Source organism: Euprymna scolopes, chromosome 22 (genome assembly GCF_053919585.1).
Source record: "Euprymna scolopes isolate OS-2025 chromosome 22, ASM5391958v1, whole genome shotgun sequence".
Taxonomy (NCBI): Eukaryota; Metazoa; Mollusca; class Cephalopoda; order Sepiida; family Sepiolidae; genus Euprymna; species Euprymna scolopes.
In genome coordinates, this window is record NC_136503.1 from 25,990,725 (window position 1) to 26,008,125 (window position 17,401).

Below are 17,401 nucleotides of genomic sequence, written 5' to 3' on the forward strand. Positions count from 1 at the left end.
TATTTATTATTACATAGCCATTTCTCTATGGTATTGTACAGTTTAGTGCTAATTTCAAAAGTTGTAAAAGATGACTTGCGTGCCATCAGCTAGAATCGAAACAAAACAATTAGCTCTTCAACCGCGGGCTTTACTGTTCAAGCTATCGACAGATAGATAACAACGATTTAAAATGAAACCACTTAAAGCTATCAATAAATTTGCGCATGCGCAAAAGTAATAAAAATTCTGTCGACACGTTGAAATACACAAGCGAGGAAACATTGTCGCGCCGCCAAATGGAAAACCTTTCACTAAGTGACCCCCCCTCCCCCTAAATTAGCTTACCCAGTCCTCTACTGAATAGATAGCATCTTGGTACCACAAATGCCATTTGACCTTGCGGGGCCAAGGGAAACGACCACCCTGGTTTTTAGTCTCGAGTGTCCAAGAAAAGAAAACCAAAGCTAAGTAAAATCTTTAACTGTTTAGCATGAAATTTAAAGCAAATATTCTTTACATTTCCAGGCATATTGTAACCGATAATTTTCTCCACTTAAATAGACCATTTCGCAGTTTACAAATCCCATCTCACTTAAATAATAAGTCAATGCTATAGTAAAGATAAACTCGGTAAAAAAAAAAGAAAAAAAGAAATTATGCTAATTTATTTAGAGGATATGAAAACTTTATTTAAGTACGTTACTTAATATAAATCAGCCATCGTAAGGCGATTTTTTTTTAAAATGTTAATTTTCTCAATTAAAATAACGTTAATAAGATATCAGTGACCCCCCCCTTCCTTGTACACTGCCATTTCCTTTCCGGACACCTATGCTCGTGATCCCTTGATCCATCATTTCATCAAAATACGAAGACGATGGGCTCCTATGTCTTACACAACATTCTATCAGTCTGTACAATTGTCTATAAACTGATATCATCAAAAATTAGATAAGCTGTTTTAAATTTCCTCTTTTGACAAAATTGCCAATCGAAATGCAGACGGGGTTTCCTTTACAATAGAGGATAGAACTGAAGCAGTATACTTAATATGTACAATACGTGCGTACTAAACTAAACCACCTTTGTTAACTATATATAATCGCCTGTACTGAATCCTCATCAGCTCACAACTTTCTGTATCCTCAGACTCTTAATTTCTCAAATCTTATATCACCAAGACATCCTTCTGAATAGATACAAGAATTCCTCTGAGCAGCATAACATCCAGTGATCATATATCTAATCCTCATGAAATTGCTTATATCACTCTGAATATTACCTTAAATTTTATTTCTATCCCTAAGCTAAGTAGAACACCTCATAATACTCTATTCAACTACTTTTAAAATTAGATACACCCAGTTGCAATATTAGAAGTGCTTCGTCCCTGACCTAGACTACGGACTTGTACAACAAACCATGAAACTATTGTAACTAAAATTCCTCTCAAAACTAAAAAATACTGCTGGTTGTATACTAAGTACCCCCTATAGATACTTTACCTCCAAGATGACTGCATTGTCTGTTTGCATGACAAACCTTTTTATTTTTACTTAAATTATCTTTCTCCTGATCACTAACAAATCAAACTGCTCTATTTCTCAAGTTGCCACTAAACCTAATCCGTTTCACGTAACTTAGAGGGGTCCTTGCTCTCCGCTCTTGACCCTAACAGACTCGTAAATCGATACCCATTAACAACCAAAATTTCCTAGGCATGCTCCTGATTAAAACTCCTAACCCATAACCAAGCTTCTAAGTAAATACTTACTAGCCATAGTCCTATAAATTGACTTAAAGTAATCTATAAAGAACAGCAACCATTAATATCTCTTTATTAAGAGATAGTATTGCAATAATCATTACACAAACTAAACCGGTACTCATTGAAATAAAAACTTCCGGATATTAAGAGAAAGGCGAAGTCATACTCCTTCGTTGTAGTCTAAAGGCAACTTACTCAAATTGTCCAAAATTCCATGCATTCGTATACAATACTACTTATCCATCCATCTATATTTAACTATATTTACAACATATGCAATAACCTATATCTATCAGGTATAACTGTACTCCATATCAAATGTTCTCTTGTATCTATACTGAGCATATCTTATCTTTCAGTCTTACTAAATATTCGGTTTGGGCACCAAATCAGAATTTCTAATAACAAGTAAATCATACCCTAACACTTTATCCTAATCCTAAACCTACTAAACCATATCTAATCATCCATTCCTAAACTTACAAAACTATATCTAACCATACATTAACTCGTCTCTCTCAATCCAATACTGTAGCAAATTTAGCTGCTCCCACTGCACGAATTTTTACCTATACCCTCTCCCAGTAACAATGGAAATGGAAGCATAGTAATGCCCTTTTTTAACCAGGTTACCTATTAAAACCAGCCCATATATATATTTACCAAATTACGCATGACTCAAAACTTACTGTTTTACCCGTACTATATTGCACTCGCATCTCATGCCCTGCTATCATCTAAAATATAGTTTGGGCACAACTCGTAGTTCAATTCTTAACACCTACTCACACTCTAATATTATACTAGACCCAAGCTCACATGAATAAAAAAATAAAAAATAAAAAAATAAAAGGAAAAAATAAAAAAATATATATATACAAAAGAGAAAGCCTCAAGCCACATTATCTCCTCCTAACAAGCCTCCTTACAATCATAGTTGCTTACACTGCATGAGCTCTACTCAACCCCTTTATCCAGTAACAATGAAATAACAATGTCCCTAATCCACTTTGAGGAATGTAACTATTTAGCAGATATAACCTCTACAAACTAACCCAATAACATTAACTAACCACGCGGGGTCGCAGAAATACTTGGATTAGAACCCAGGCGCGGAGCAAACCCTCTCAGTGGTGACGGACCCAGTAGATCTTTCCAGATCATCCGTCTAGGAGAAGGAAAACTCTGAAACTAAACCAAAGAGGAGGGAGGCCTCTTCAGTCTTGGATGAAAACCTTCCTAGAGCTGGTGACTCAAACAAATTACCGGTTTGCAAACCTAAAATGCTTAAGGAGTAGATAGGTCCTGCCTATCGCCCGGCTTCCATACTCCATCTTATGCCTATTAGTCAGGCGCAGAGATACTATCACAGTGATTCGACAGAAACACCCAGTGGTAGATCTTGTTTCTTGTCTAGGGCAGTGAACGCCGTTTCCCCACTCCCGACACACCCCACCCCTAAAGCTGGGCACTTGAGAATGTTTGAGTAACACATATGCCTGAGCAATTAGATTGGGTTGACCTTCCTCTGATGGGTTGAGGGTACCGGATTGACAGTTACTGGCTGCTGTTTCCGACTGGTAGTACAGGTGCCCTAACTCTTTGGTAGCGCTTAGAGCGGCTGCTCCATCAACAGTTGAATAATATCGGGATGTTTGCAGTGCCATGGCGCGCATGGAAAGGGACCCTGCACTCATCCCCGGTGGGCTTTCCTGGGGCCACAGTCCTAGTTGATGGAGGGTCAGCTGATGGTCTACTTGTGATGCATGTGTGATATTCTGCATAACCTCCTGTTCGGCTTCCCCTAACCCAACTGAAACTCGTTAAAAAACATGATGACAGTACAATCTAAAAATAAGCTTAAACCAGGCTTAGGGTCAAACAAATCCAACTTGCCTCCTCCCTTGAGGCTTGCATTCACAAATATCCGTGAGCTTAGAACTAATTTAGCTGATGTTGAAGAATTTCTCCTAAAAAATACCCCGAATATCTTAGCACTAAGTGAGACTAACCTACACTCCTCCATCCCCTCTAACTACTTTAACATGCCTGGATATCTCCCACTCTGCCGTAAGGACTCTGACAGACATATGCACGGACTTGGAGTTTACATTCGTAATACCCTTCCCTTGACTAGAGAAACAAACCTAGAAACGGATGATGAAGCCTTTATGTGCTTTAGACTAATCATGCAACACAACATTAGCTACTTTTACTTTCTCTACCGCTCTCCCTCGACCCAAGACTGCACCATAATAAACAAAGTATCTGACAGCATAGACACAGCACTCTCCTTCGACACTAGCGCCCAAGTACATGTATTTGGCGACTTTAATGTCCATCACAAAAACTGGCTTGGATTCTCTACTTACACAGATGCAGCAGGCAGCGCAACTCATAGCTTCTCTGTATCTCACTCCCTATCGCAAATTGTTACTTTTCCAACCCGCTTCCCTGATCAGGAAGAACAACACGCATCACTATTAGATCTGTTTTTGACCACAGTTCCTGATGATTGTGTAAGGAAAGCCGACAGCCCACTTGGGAACGCTGATCATGCGGTGATAATGGTTGAAATCACCCTAAACTCTAGACACAAAACTGAAGAGCCAGTGCTCAAAACAACGAGATATTACAAAAAGGCTGACTGGGAAGCTGTCAGAGATCTTATCAGAGACGCCCCATGGGGAAATATTTTTTCTCTTCCTGCTGAACAGTGTGCAACCGAGACCACTGCATGGTTCAAAACTGCAATCGAAGCGCATGTTCCCATGCGGAAATTCTATAGCAAGCCCCACTCTCTCCAATGGGTTACTTCGACTTGCGCAACTGCCATTGCTCAAAGGCAGCATGCATTCCGCAGGTTTAACCGACATAAGACCAGTTCAAACAGACAGAAGTACATAGAAGCTAGAAGTAACGTTAAGAAAGAAATAGCGACAGCTAAGAGGGAATTTACTGAAACCACTAAAAAACGCATCGAAGCACAAAAACTAGGAACTCGTGACTTCTGGAAAATCTACAACAGTGTAGTAAATAATGGGCAATCAACAATACCCCCACTAACCAACAATCGCGAGGTTCTTTGCTCAGCAACCGAGAAGGCTAACATGCTTGCCAGTCGGTTTGCCTCAAACTCCACACTGGACCCTCTAAACCACCCCCTACCTCAGTTTCCTATGCGGACAGACGCCACGTTAGACGATCTGATAATCACCCTGCTCAGGTGCATGCTATCATAAATAATCTTGACACTTCCAAAGCATGTGGACCCGACCTCATCCCAGCTGTGCTATTAAAAAAGTGCTCAGCCGAAGTAGCTCCAGTTCTCTCCAAACTCTACAACAAATGCCTAAATGAATCTTGCTTTCCGAGCTGTTGGAAAACTGCTTCCGTAGTACCAGTATTCAAGAATTCTGGCGAAAGAACTGACCCATTAAATTATCGACCTATTAGCCTCCTCCCACTTTTTGCCAAAATATTTGAGACCTTAATTAACCATGCTCTAGTCCAGCACCTTACAGATGCTAAACTTCTGACCGACAATCAATATGGATTTAGACAAGCCCGTTCCACGGCAGACATCCTCACTGTAATCTCTGAACGCATATACCATTCACTGGACAAAGCGGGAGAGGGCAGAACGGTAGCTCTAGATATATCTAAGGCTTTTGACAGGGTATGGCATGAGGGTCTCCTCAGGAAGATTAGATCTTACGGTATCACTGGTAGAATACTTAACATAATTAAATCCTTCTTAGATAAGAGAAAAATCCAGGTTGTCCTCGACGGTCGTACATCTAAACAATATGATATAAATGCGGGAGTGCCCCAGGGATCTATCCTTGGACCTCTGCTGTTCCTGATATTCATAAATGACCTCCCCGACAAAATTGCCTCTGAGATGGGTATATATGCTGATGACACCACACTCCATAGCAGGCACGACAGGAAAACAAATGAACATATATCTAAAGAAATGGCAGAAACACTAGAGGATGATCTCCAATCAGTAGTGGAATGGGGACTAAAATGGATGGTAACGTTCAATGCCACCAAGACAAAACTGGTTTCATTCAATAATTACAAGAAACCTTCTCTACCACCAATAGCAATGGCCAACGACTCTTTATCTGAGAGTACGTCTCTCAAGCTCCTTGGCCTAACGTTCACAGGAAACATGAGCTGGAACAATTACATCGAGGGCATTGCCAGGGTCGCTGCAAGGAAGGTGGGCTCTCTCTACCGTGCTAGAAAACTTCTAACACCCGAAAGTATCCTGTACCTCTATAAGGCCACTATTCGCCCATGTATGGAGTATTGCTGTCATATTTGGGCCGGTGCATCGGCTACTAGTCTCTCGCTCCTTGACAGGGTTCAAAAGAGAGTCGCAAATCTGATAGGCCCTAAACTGGCATATAAACTTCAGCCTCTGTCCCATCGTCGAAACGTTGCATCCCTCTGCCTGTTCTAATAGTATTCTAATGGTGAATGCTCTGAAGAACTGCAAGCACTTGTGCCCCCACGACGTGAACACCCTCGATAGACCCGACAAGCTGCAAAATCCCACTACCACACTGTAGAGATCCCTAGATGTAAAAAATCTTTCTACTCCAGTAGTTTCTTCCCCAGAACTGCTAGACTTTGGAATTCCATTCCAGGTCACTGCTTCCCCAACTGTACTGACATGCATAAGTTCAAGTGCAACGTGAACCAACATCTCGCTGCCCTAATCCCTACATACTACCCCAGTAGATGTTTCCCCTGATAGTAGCCCCCTACACCAAAGTGGCAATGTGCCTTGTTTGGGGTGAAAATGTAAAAAAAAAAAAAAAAAAAAAAAAAAAAAAAAATGATCATTTTACATTTCAACTTGCCAACATATCTTTCAGTCACGGTAATCTTTGAAAGATATGGTTAAGTGGAAGTTTTAGTCATTTAGAACTGCTTTAATGCTTCATCGCTCACTCAGTTTTCGATCAAATTACAAACAATTATTGCAGTTTATATATCACCTTCACAGCTGTATTGTGAAAAAAAATTTCAATTTTCGTTCAATAAAAAAAAATTAGAATGAAATTAGTGGTATTCAAAATCTTTAACAAAACGTAAGGAGGTAAGCGACTTTTTTATGACTGGTTTCTATAGCAACCACGTCGCTCCAGTGACTAGTGTTGCTACTAATTCACTGCTGTCGCGAAAAGAGAAGTAACAAGTGAAACAGAGAGAATGAAAGAATTAAATAGAAGTAAACAGGAGGGTATTGAAGTGGACGAGGGCTGTACATTGCTATTACATATGTGTATATTATGTTTATGGGGGCAAAGAAAAATAAGACTGAAATTGAACAGAGAACAAGTAAATTTATTGGATGTCTGGAAAAATCATGGATTACAAAAGAAAAATGCGAGCATAAAAAGTAATATGGTTAAGTTTAAATATGCAAAAGTGAAGGACTAGTTTTTAAAACTGGAAAAGAAAAGTACAAGATATTCTAGTAAAATATAATAAATTTAAAACTTAACAACATTAAAATTTTTTAAAATTCAATTTAATATCATATAATCAATTTTGATTGCTGCAATATTTTAAGTAATAAATTTATTACATTTTTTTTACTAGAATATCTTGTCCTTTTCTTTTCCAGTTTTAACAACTAATCCTTTACTTTTCCATGTTTAAGCTTAACCATATTACTTTTAATGCTCGCATTTTTCTATTGTAGTTTGTGTAGATCCAAAGAAATATCTTACACGTTAGAAACAATCATTGGCTGGCGTATCCTTACTATTTCCTGAGCATTTCATTTTCATATGATCAGAATATTTAAAGTGTATCGATTTAATATTTACCCACAAAAATACATCTACTGTTTTATTTATATACATTAAATAAATATTTTTTGATGTTTTATACTATTCATTAAGCTCTTATCAAGTTATCAAGAACACTAGCTGGAGAATAGAACACTACTATAAACGAATCTAAACTGTAATTAATTAATAAAAAGACACCAGAAATAGCTGGAGAATAGAACACTACTATAAACGAATCTAAACTGTAATTAATTAATAAAAAGACACCAGAAATATTTGTTGAATGTAACTTGTAATGACAATGCTCTAGTCTTAGGAATTTATTTTTGTAGTAAAGTGTTCAATATATAGGAAACAACTTTATTCATGGGAGTTCCGTTTAGGGTTAAGTGCACATTGAAATGATGGACAGTTCTTTGCAGTGTTGGCATATAGACAAGTTTTTGCTGAGAAGATTTTACGACGGTAACTAGATCTTAAAATAAAGTCGAGCAGCAACTAATAGAGTAAGGAAAGGCAAGCATCGCCTGCCTTTCTTGTGAGAGTCTGTTTTCAAAATAAAATGTCCAATGAAAGAAAACAAGTATCGAGTTTGTAAATTTACATTTACCTATCTTCTTACGTTGTATATATATATATATATATACTAGCATGAGTGCTCGGCGTTGCCCGGGTATTTGGAGGTGCATGTTGAGAATAAAAAAGCGGTCAATTTTTAAAAATATTATGGCCCCTTAAAATTTATTGTTTTGGGCTATAATCAAGTTATTAAGTTACAATCATGACCAAGGAGTCTATATCTAAAAGGTCAAGTGTTTAGACCCAAAATTGTTGGAGGAGTTTTGTAGAGTTCTCAAAGGTCAAATTGTTGAACTTTGACCCCCTAACAGCCAAATTTCTGTCCGAAAACCGATCACAACGATTTTCCCAAATCTCAGTACCCTGTACATCCAATTTCGAGTCTGTAGACTGAAAATTGACAGAGTTATTGCGTATGGAAATGTACACAGACAGACACACAGACACAGCCACGTTCACTTTTATAGATATATAGATAGATTGAATATAATGATTGAAGTGAAGTTTTCATTCGTATATTTGTTTTTCCTGGCTAAAGAACAATAACGCAAGGGTTTCATTAGCATTAGCGTTCGCAAGAAATACAGTATAATTTTCAATAATTCTATGGAATTACTGATTCTATTTTTATTGCGTTTATCGTAGTTTAAGGCTGGGAATTAACTCAAGTAGAGGAAGAAATAATTTCGTATGTGTAAAATATTTTGCTTTCCAATCTCGTATATCTGATTACTGTTGCTTCCAGTCGTTGGAGATGTCATAATGTCTGTTATATTGAGAGAACTTGGATTCCTACTAGAGGATATACTTGTGTCTAAAGTCTCTTTGCACAATGGTCTGTCAGGACAAGCTGATGTGAGGATACTTTCCCCTAGACGTAACCACGAACTAAATAATTCCAAATAATAGTATTTGAATTTTTTTAAAATCCCTCCGTAAAGCGACCCGACAATGTCTTATGCGAGGAATGGTGCACGTGATGCTGTCTATAGTTAGATTAATAAGTTGGATACTCCACCAGACTCTGGAATTCTTGTCATGGAATTCGGCTACCAAGAGACTACAAGAAAGATATACTATCACATAGTTAACTATTCAATGATAGTAGATGCTCCGACGGACTACAGACCCTAGTATCCTCTCGACGAATATACCCACGAGTCACCTGGCAATCAGCAAAATCCCACCTCTAAACAGTAGAAATCCCTATATGCCAAAAAGCCTTCTACTCAAATAGTTTGTTCCCAGAATTACTAGACGTTGGAATTCCATTCCGGGTTCCTGTTTCCCTGACTGTATTGACATGCAAAAATTCAAGTGTAATGTAAACAGACAGCTTGCTGCTCACCTCCTTACACAGTATCCTTATAATTATGTCCCAGTATCCTTATAATTATGTCCCAGTATCATTATAATTATGTCCGAGTATCCTTATAATTATGTCCACACACCAAAGTGGCACTGTACCTTTTTGGAGGGTAAAAATGCAAAAAAAAAAAATCAAAAGATAAAATTGATGTTTTATCCTCCTTAACTATCTGAATATTTCAGAAAAAAGATTTTAATGAAATATTGGAATATCTACGTATCTTATTTAGAGATCAAGTGGTAAGGTTTTTCTGTTTTAACATAGTGATACCATCCTCCTTTTTACAGGGGAGTATGCGTCTTGTTGTCCTGATAACATGTTCATATACATTACATAATTATTTTGTGGGTAGGTGGGTAATATAGTATATGTTCGTACGTCATGAAAGTATTCTCCTAGGCATTACTAACTCAGAAAAAGATGCACTTGATTTCTAAGATTTCTCCTGAAGAAAAATGAAACAAGAGATATGTCAGAAGAAGCTTGGCAAAATATTGTGCAATATCCTTTTGTAGCGCTAAACTAACATTTTGCCACAACCTTAGAAAACATTAAGGAAACGGCAAGAAAATGGATAAAAATTTAATTGAATCTCCATCAAAATATTTTCTCATTGCTTAAATTCCTGTTTGACGTCGTGTAATTAAACAAGTCAATCTTAAGTCAACTTTTGATAGTCTTGTAACTCTTGCTTCCGTTATTTTGTCCTTTAGTCCTCACATTCCATGACTGATGTTTCTGAAAAAGAGAAAATAATGCCTATTTTCTAGGTCAGAATCTATTTCATCCAACACTTATAGATGTAAAGTTTTTGACCTTGACGTAGTATTTTTAGCTCCCTATATTAAGTGGATTAATGCCTTGTCTGAAGCGATTTCTATTAAAAAAACAATTGTTTGAGGTGCTCCGCAATAGAATCAAATCCATGAAAATATTAGATGTGAATTCGTGATCTGAATTATTTACCTCCAATTACAGCATATGTAAATAAATGTTATATTATTAATAGAGCTGTGACAACAGCATATTCTTTTCATTGTTTTGACTCTCGAGTATATATTCGACACAGTTAGACACAGTTAATCAACCAAGAACCAAGTCACTTTATATAAAAACATACAAAATATCAACGGGTATACACCCGAGAGTCAAAGCATTGAAAAGAATATGCTGTTGTCCTAGGCCTAGCTATTAAATAAATCTAAATATCGCGTGTTATTTTTTCACCATCATGCTAGATACAGACCAAGTAAAGTTCCAATTCATGTTGCCTGCAAATATTAAGAGGAGCAGTTTTAACTATGAGGTTTTAGGTAGCGTTTTGGTTGTCATGGCAATCGATGGTTGGAGGAAAGATATTTGCTAAAACGAACTTTACAACTTTGTTCGCAATAGATTCCCACAGACTAAAACCAAAACGATTGAGGTTAGAAGATCGTAGTAGTCCAAATTTTATCGGTCAGAAACCCCTGTTTAGTAACAACCAACCAAAATGCGTCCTTACATCGCTAACCTTAAACACATAGTTGTCGTTCTTATTTTTATCTCCCAAGTTTAAACATTTGTGAGAAAAATACCTCTACACATCTGCAGCCAGTTTCAACTCGCACAGACGGCATTTTTTTTCCTCATTTGAAATCATCTCACCAAACATATTAATGGAGGCAAAGAGTTGGGTTTTAGGTAATCCAAATTGTTACGGTCGTCTAATCTTAAATAATGATATACTGTAGTTTGTTGCTTTACAAATCAGTAAAAAGACGGAAACATCTGTCTTGACATTACTCATATGTGGTTTTGATAAATACTTTTCGAGTTCATATTCTGCCCTCTTTATATTTGAGGTCCTTGTGACAACAGTGATCTTCGTGTTATTTTGATTATTCGGACTACTGTTCTCATCTTAAGTGTTATTTCCACAGCGCTTTGAATAAGAACGCTAAATTTATTTAATTTTATGGACTTTTTATTTAGCAGAAAACGTTTTGATAAAAAAATATCAATATTGCAAAAAAATTCAAATAAAAAAATAGCAAATTTAATTAAATAAATATAGAGAGACAAACGGGGCGGGTGGGGTCTTTACCTAATCGTAAAATACGCTTAAATATGATATTTTAATTTGTCCAGATTTCATATATATTATTATAGAGTCGTGATTTCAAAAGTAAAAAAAAAAAATATATTTGGATGCCATCAGCTAGAATCGAAACTATGTTTACAGGTAACAATTTGTAGCTTTCAAAGCTGGTAATGTTACTCCTGCACCAATGTGACACGTATATGGACTGATTAAAATTAAAAATTAACTAAGATGAATGTACTAAACGTATAACGATTTTGGCTTATTTTTTACCCTTAAAAACTATTTTATTCGGCTAAACATCCATAAAAAGCGGCTAATGAAAAATCTAATAATTTAAGGTCCCTAACGCCCCTCTGCGACTTTTAGTTTCGGTGGATATAGAGTTTGAAAATATGGAGCCAGAGAGACAGACAGAAATATAGCCTTTTATATATTGGATTAAATCTTAATAAAATAAGAATTAATCTATTTAATAATTTTTTTTATTCCTATACAGCACAATCACATTGGCACACCGGTTCTTGTTAGATCACTGAAGTTAAGCAACGAGGGGCCTAACCAGTAACAGATGGGTAACTATTTTGGAAAGGTAGGCGCTGTATGTACCGCGCAGAGTCGTAGACATTTCCAGGTTGGTATCTGTGGACGCGTTTAACTCACGAGGGGGGGGGGAGATACACTTCCGAATCAAGACGGAAAGCAGGGGAAACTAACGCCTTTGCTTGTCTTCCCGAGATTACCATGGCACTACAATTTAGAGAGTCGTTGTCGCCGACGCTGTTAAAGCATCAGGGTCGCTACATTCACTATTCATAAAATATTCGATAATATCTACAAGTACGTGTAACAGCATTTACAAAGGCAAAAGACTATGCTTATTTTATCTCATAAATATTATTTTTGTGAATTGAATACCTAATAAGAAATTGAATGCTAGCTAAACAGGGTGTTGTCAGGACAAACTGGCATGAGTTATCCCTACAAGTAAACCCCGACTAATTATTCAAAATCACATAGTATTCGCGGTCCAAATATATCTCCATACTGGCTTTTATTAAGAATGGTGTAGCTTCTCCAAGTGCTGCTACCGTAAGTAGCAGCACAAATTTGGATACTCCACCGGACAAGATTAATGCTCGTCCTGGAATCCAGTAAGATCATTAGACCACCAGAAAGTTATATCTTTTTGGTCCCCCGACAAAAGAAGTGTGGACCTATAAATCCACCCTCGTCCGTTTGTCTGTCCGCACTTTTCTCAATGATTTCGCCTTGAAATTTTTTGAAAATTTGCACAAACATTAATGATGATATGAGTAAAAAAAGTAACTAAACGGATTTTCCGGGAAAACTCCGGTTGCCCCCCCCCATCCTAGTGGTGCCTTTCGGTTAAAAATGGCTAAAATTGACACTTTTGTGCTTATTAAAAAACAAATTAATGCCTTGGATTTTTATAAAACTTTCCGGGAAGTTGTAAGTAACCAATTTCTATATATATTGTCTATACTTCAAGATATCTCTTGGGTGTGCCCCAGGGGATCTTTTAGGGCTAATAAAAACACCCCATTTTTGGGACTATTTTACCATATTTGTCTAAAATTTTCTGTGTATGCTTATTTAGCAGTTTTGCATGGTGCTGAACTCAAATTTAAATATGTTAAGGCCTTCGAGACTTTTGGGGCTAAATGGGGTGGGAGGAATGATGGACTTAGTCATTTCTTTTTTTTTTGCGCACGGTGCAGAACTCAAATTTACATATGTTAAGGCCTAAAATAGCACCGTTTGTTCATTTCAACAGGATTTGACGTCCCCTGAGGACTTTTGGGGCTTAATGGGGGTGGGGGTTAATGCTGAACTTAGTCATTTTTTATGCCTCACTTGTTTTTACTTATCTTCACCCCAACAAGGCATATTGCCTTTTGGATTTAAGGGGTTACTAATTGGGATCATGCCTAAGAAAAAACAAGATGTTTGTTTACCTTAGATTTGAATTTCTGCATATCAGTACAATTAGAGAAGCAGGTAGCAGGAAATGAATTCCAAAGTATAACTGTTCTAGGAAAGAAGCTATTAGACTAGAATGCCTTTAGTTATTAGGGACCTCAACAGTGAAGGGAAGTGATTTTGCTGCTAAGCAGGTTTATCGGGGATATGTACGTCTAGGGGGCACAAGTGCAACGAGTTCATTAGAGCATATTCCATTAAAATACTTGTAAAACAAGCAGAGAGATGCAACATTGCGGCGATGGAGCAGGGGTTTGGGCCTAGTTGAAAAGTTGGACTTATTTTGATTGGATCATAAAATATTTAAATGATCCATTGGACAGGGGAGAATTATGTTCTTCACTTATTTACTAACTCAGTGTTTGAGAGGTGAAGGAGCACTTCCATGGAACATTCGAATATCTATGTTTCTTATATAGAGAGCTAGTGTTAACCCTTATGAAGGGTCCCCTTGATATCTGACAACATCAACTGAATTAAAATGAAATATTACAGATAAAATAGTTACATAAAAACAACAAAGACAGACGAAATTTAATGCGTTTACTTTAAATATACAACGGATATCCTTCCTATTTTGGCTTGAAATATCTGATTTAAAATATTGCAAACATTTATTTATTTAAATAAAGACAATTTAAAAATGCAATATTTTATCATTTATTTTCTGTATTTTCCATTTAAGTATGACTCTGCCAACAACATATTATTTTCATTGTTTTAACTCTCGAGTATATATCCGTTAATATCTTATATATTTTTATATAGACAGATGTGGTTCTCGGTTGATTAAGTGTGTCTAACTGTGTCGGATATATACTTGAGAGTCAAAACAATGAAAAGAATGTTTTGTTGTCACAGCCCTAGTAATAAGGCGAATCACTTACGTCAATTATTAAAAACCAAAAAAAAAAAAAAAAAAAAAAAATCAAAAAACAAAAAACAAAAACAAAATCAAAATAGTAGATGTATGTTTGTGTGAAAATACTGTAAATTCTAGTCACATAACACTGAAATTAATAGGAACTAAGAATCATATACCTAGGATAGTTTATAACGAGTAAAATCTTTGTTTGGATTGATGAATAACGCGTATAGAAATATGACGGATAGTTGAAATCTAAAAGGTTGTCGACATATATCTATTACTTTTGCACAAGTTCACCTATAGCTTGAAGTTGTTGGAATTTAAATTATTATTATTATCTATATCATGATAAATTCAGTGTTAGGTAATGCGGCTGGAACGCTATATGCTTTCATTTTGATTATATCTGATAACACCGTAGCTATTTTGAAATCTTTTGAAATCCGTGATATATTTTAGGTACAATATAATATTCAATAGAACATTGGGTCAGCAATAATAAATACAAAATCTGCATAAATTAAAATATATTTAAGCGTATTTTATGATTGGGCAACGTCGGGTAACCCTGCTAGTAATATAATACAGCAGATGATTTTTTCCGTTTTAGTATAATTGAGTAACTTTTACCATTTTAAAACAGTTAAGTACATAATACAATAACATTTTTTCTTTCCAATAAGACCCATTCAACAATAAGGTCCATTAAGCATTTATATATGTTTAAATAAAAACTAACAATTAATACTTGTAAGGTATTTGTCTAAATTAATTTCAAATTGGTAAAATCACATGCCTGTTTAAATGTATGTATGTATGTATGTATGTATGTATGTACGTCTGCCTAAAAATTTTGACAGATGCGAGGGATTTTTACGAGATCGATATCGTTTTGAAGCTCGACCTTTTGGACGACAAATATCGAAAAATTGGCTAAAAATATTAATTCATTAATCCTCAACTGGGCACTTTTCTACAGGGAGGGACCGCTTTTCCCCCCGATATTTTTAAAGTCATCCCCTCTTTTCGATTGACTAGCCTTAATTTAACCCTCCGCACTTCCGATTTAGCGATGGGCGCAACGGCAAGGATGTCACATTTTTTTCACCTTCTTTCTCTTTCGCGATACGGGATCAAGCCTGCCTGCCTGCATACTGCCACTTTTTTCTCTGCACACACCTAGAAACACCAGGGCAACACCGGGCACCCAGGCTAGTAATATATATAATTTACTCTATAAACCGCGAATTAGTTATAAATTTAATTGAATGAATGTAGTAAATAGATCAAATCAGCTGCGCAAATAATATAGTATATTGCTTCTTGATTAAGAATTTAAAATATGAGAACCACAACAATGATATAGTTCTATGCGCCATATATAGAGAAACTATCCTCTACACAGAGCGCAAGTCAGAGGTAGGGAATGTATATGAAAACATGTTCAAAAGTTAATGTGACTTTCGTCTTTCCGTTCCAAACTGGCTAATGTTTAGGATCTGCTCACCTTTGTGTCCCCTGTATATGTGTTGTTGTCTAGATGAACAAAAAGCACGTAATCAAGAATTGGAATAAAACACGACCTCACTGGCAACTGCAAGTATCAGTGAAGAATGTGATGAAGCTGATGATCCGGACGATCGCAACGCTTTCATGGATTATGTTGGCACCAATATCAGCGCAAAATGACTAAGAAGCTATGTAAGTGCAGTAAAACTTGTTTGTCTTGTTTCTTTAACTTTATTAAACTTTATCACCATGTTTACAGGAAACAATAACACATTTCATTGTAACTCTTCTCACAATAATACTAATTATATTACAACTATCATCACAGTTGGACTGAACATACGATGGTGTTATACATTATTTTAAAATGAACTCCAAACGAATATTCGTATTATTTCCTGAGATCCGTAAATTTCAAATTGGAAAACTTTGAACTGGTCCCCCTGGTGACCTCAATGATTATCAATATATGATATACAAATGCAGAGGTTGATTGCAACGAAGGTAGTAACGTAATTTCAGTTACAGACAAACACATGATTTCCATTATATAGATTTAATAAAAGATATGTGTTAATAATTAAAAGATGAAGTCAGTTTTAATGAAATATATGATGGATGTGGTATTAATTTTGAAAAAAGAAAATGGAAATATGTGCATGCAAGCAAGTTGTTGATGCGGAAATGTAGAGATTTGAAATTTAATTTGGCAATATATGCGCACACGCATATGATGAAATAAGAACTTGATTGCCTGACATGTTTTTAAGTGTCTTCGGCGCCGGGCTTTGTCAACCTGACACTAGGATTATCCATCGTACAAAAAAAACTAACAAAATATTCAACTCTAACAGGACCTGTGGAAATTCCACGTAAAATATTTAAGCAAAAATATATTTTGATAAAGCTGATATTTTTCTGGATGACGCAAAAATTAGATTTCTTGGCAGGAAAATAACAATAACACGCAACAAATATGAGTTTATAAACATTCCTATAAAAATATTGTTCATTGTATTTTAAATATAGCACTAGCCAAAGTAAGATAAATTACAAGTACTAATAAAATGCCCAAAGAGTAATATTTTGCTACATAGTCCAATAGAAATAATATAATCACTTTGTAAGCTCTAATCTTTAATTTACTTCTTCAGTCCAGCACCTCTTGGCAAACAATATTCTTTTATGCCGTTTCTCTCGAATGACTATTTTCCGTAACGATTTCCTGAGTTCTATCTTCAGTGAGGAATTACTGCATGTCGAAATTACTACACGTTTTTATTCTCACACCATTACCACAATGATCATAGGTTATTATAAAGCGATTATTATTCGAAAACTAAACTACAGGAATGTTAGGTCACTTTCATATTCTTCTCTAGATTAGTCTTTTTTAAGCTAAATTTCGCCAATTTGGCCTTTT